This window comes from Cydia pomonella, chromosome 5, assembly GCF_033807575.1.
Source record: "Cydia pomonella isolate Wapato2018A chromosome 5, ilCydPomo1, whole genome shotgun sequence".
NCBI classification, from domain to species: Eukaryota; Metazoa; Arthropoda; class Insecta; order Lepidoptera; family Tortricidae; genus Cydia; species Cydia pomonella.
In genome coordinates this window covers 4,075,021-4,078,623 of record NC_084707.1, presented here as the reverse complement: position 1 = coordinate 4,078,623, position 3,603 = coordinate 4,075,021, and the positions used below count along the sequence as shown (strand labels likewise).

The window sequence follows — 3,603 nt, the reverse complement described above, 5'->3', positions numbered from 1 at the left end:
CACTCTGCGCGAACTGCTCCTCCTCGCCGGCACTGAGATCCACCCGCGGCGCCCTCGGTGCCTGGTCGGGTGCCGGCACCGGATCTGGCGACGTGGCGGGCGGGTCTCGCGCCGAGGTGGAGGTTGAGCGAGCAGAAAGAGCCTCCAGGCGGAGCCGATCAAGTGTAGAGTCATCCAACCGCTTACGCCGCTGGATGACTCGCACCTGATCCGATAATCGTTGCGCAGTCACTTCGATGGTCGGTTCAAGAGCCTGAAACAGAGGCAGAATCCGGACACGATACGCGCATAGGTTAGTTCCTCCCTCTGTAGCCCCATAGTAGGCGCGCATGACGTTCTCATTCATGGATTGAGACCATCGCATGCGACGCACTACACCACAGTATTGTTATTATTATCATTTTTATTATATTTTGACGATCATGATAGAAATTCTTATATTTTTGATATCAATGCAAATTTATCATGTAATTGTCTTTCGTAAAATAAATCATCTAATCTAATCATATCTCTTAGTAAAAAAAACATAAGGGATGTTAAAATCAATTCCACCAACCTTCGGTCCGGTTATTAATATAATTGCTCACGGATTACCTCAAATTTTAATTCAATCGGATGAACTTTTGTCCAATTCGAACGACACTGACACCGGAATGATATCTGAATGATGTCATTTAGCTATCGTGCACGTCGCTCGCGCCAATACGTGTACAAGTACGAGCGATAACAGTATAACAGTGGAGCGACATTCCCCCTTTCGGTCATTTTCGGCTCCGTTCGGCTCAGCATTATTCCGATTAGGGTTGGCACAACTTGACGTCCCTTTGCGTGCACGACCACAGATAAGATACTATATAATATTAATATTAACTGAGTGCATTACTTGAATTTTGACAACCCTAAATAGCCAAAAGGGATAGTGCCACACATTAGAAAGGGATAGTGCCACATGAGCATGATCGTCCTTGAATCGCTGTCAAATTTGGGTTTTGTAGGAAGTGTAATTTCTGTACGTTAGTACTATTATTTATTCTGTGACTGTGACGATAACTGAATGACATCATTTTGATGTCAGTGTACGTTCGAATTGTCCTGCAATTTGGTTTTGAGGATGTGCTAGGTGTGAATGCATTTGTCAAATTAATGAATAATAAACGGCAAAATGCATGGAAAATATACAAAAATGAACACAATCGAAAAAAAAGCAAAAAGAGAAGTGGCCCATGAGGGGATCGAACCCGCGACCTTCGCGTTATTAGCACGACGCTCTAACCAACTGAGCTAATGGGCCGATGTATAGCGTTGCGAAAATACGGATCATGCTCGTTTTGTTACTAATAACGAATTGTGGGTGTGTCTTCTCTCTATACTGTGTATTTAATTTAGCGGAGTACTCCAGTACGATTCTAATATTAAACACATACAGATGGCTCTAGCCTAGGTTTTACTGGTTTTACCTATCAAACCTATGAATAGTGTCAAATTTTTGATTTTTCGGAATTTTATGCTGCTGGCGCCATCTATGAAAATATTTGACAGTTGCCAACCCCATTGAATAGAGTCCGTTTATGATGGCACACTGCTACACTTTGTCTCTGCAAAGTCTATACCGCTTTAGCTTATTGGTCTGACTTATATAACCATTTGATATGTTTTTTATAGTATGCTTTAATAACATCTAAGGTTATTTTCCAAGCACTAGATGGCGCTAGTTGCCATCATAAATATTGATATAACTGGCAAATTCTTAATATCTTTTTATTTAAATTCTACAGTAATTGTGGTATCCTTATGTTAGTTTAAAGATAAAAGTAAAGAAATAAATATTTAGAAACGTAACGTGTTTTAAATTTGAAATACTAACAAATTACAAGAAAACAATTAAAATGATATTATAATCATTGGTTTTTGAAAATCGTGTTTTCGTTTATTTTTGTGATGTATGAAAAACATGATACTACTAACGCCATCTTATGTGGTACCGCCAATACGTAAATTCATATTAATTATATTACGTAAAATTAATTTCAGCATCACAACTATGCATAAAACTGAAACATTAACAGCAAATAACGCTTTAAGTTATATAAATTAAATTAAATTTTCACAAAAGAACCCGTACTATTAGCGCCATCTAGTAGTTTCATTATATTAACTAAGCGCATGCTCAATGCAAGAAGAGCGAAATTCGGAGGGTCCGACTGGGTTCGTAACCTGATCGGCGGCGGGTTCTCTGTTCGTCGCTTTCCCCTACAAAGCGGGTAAACGCTGGGATCGGCTACGAGAATGGCGCTACGAAAACGTTCGCAATGAATATGTTTACATTGAAATCGGTAAAGCTAAAATCGCCATTCCGTTTTACAAGGGGGCAAAGTAATTGTTTAACCACTCGTGCTAATATATTGATACCCGAGCAAGCGAAAGAGTCCAAAATTAACCACGAGCGTAGCGATTGGTTCAAGAAGTGGAATCTTGAGCGTTACGTGGGCTTCAAGGCACGAGGGTTAAACAAACTTGCCTGAGTGAAAAAACATAATTCTCCACCACACCAACGCGAGGAAAATACTAACTGTGATGAAACAAACCAAATCAAAACCATAAGAACGTAATAAAAAATATATCATTCAAAATCATTGTTTAAAAGTCAATTCTGCATTGCTATGCAGCTATCGTTGACTGGTAGAGAATGCCTTAAGGCATTAAGTCCGCCATTTGTACTTATTTTTATTGTGCAATAAAGTTAAAAATAAATAAATAGTAAGTAAATAACATTTGGAAACAACTCAAAAATTGTATCTGATTACTTTGTTCCGCATTTTTTTTTATACTACGACGGTGGCAAACAAGCATACGGCTCGCCTGATGGTAAGCAATCTCCGTAGCCTATGTACGCCTGCAACTCCAGGGGAGTTACATGCGCGTTGCCGACCCTAAACCCCTCCCCCACCCCTCGTTGAGCTCTGGCAACCTTACTCACCGGCAGGAACACAACACTATGAGTAGGGTCTAGTATTATTTGGCTGCGGTTTTCTGTACTTCCCCAGTTGGGCTCTGCTCTAGATCTGGAATGTCATCCGCTGTGCTGTGCCCTACCACACAAAGCGAGATGACATTCACAATGCCCATACCTCTCTTTAAATAAAATGTGTGCATGTGAATAAAATGCAACTTTCTCATAACTTTTTGGATAATGAACCAAAAAGTGTGGTGAAAGAGTTGTTTTGACTTTCATGTAGTTTCTTTTCTTGTCTGTTTTCATTATAGTGACGTCATTCGGCCTAGGCCATATATCTTGTTGGGGCTAATTAGGGGAAAGCCTTCAATAAATCATGATAATGCCTGACTTACACTGATTGCCTACTGACTATTAGAGGGGTATTTTTACAAGTTATTTCTTATTGTTACAGTATACACAAGATGTAACAAAAATAATGGGGGTCCATTTAAGAGGGAAGAATAGCTTTTCGAATCTAACGAAATAACGGTAATTTTTCTATGAAATTCTATTTCTGGAGAAAACGGTTTCCACTAACTAAATCTTAACAAATTACTTTGATTTTGATATCGATCTCTTCAGCATAATATATTTAAGAGTAATAGGTT

The 3,603-nt window shown here is 39.2% G+C and overlaps 1 non-coding gene across 1 annotated transcript; it reads right to left on the bottom strand.

Annotated features, from left to right (window-relative positions):
- Positions 1-1,217: 1,217 nt before the first annotated feature.
- Positions 1,218-1,291, bottom strand: Trnai-aau (transfer RNA isoleucine (anticodon AAU)). The gene has a single exon. It is a non-coding gene; the product is annotated as a tRNA-Ile (tRNA).
- Between the last annotated feature and the right edge of the window lie 2,312 nt (positions 1,292-3,603).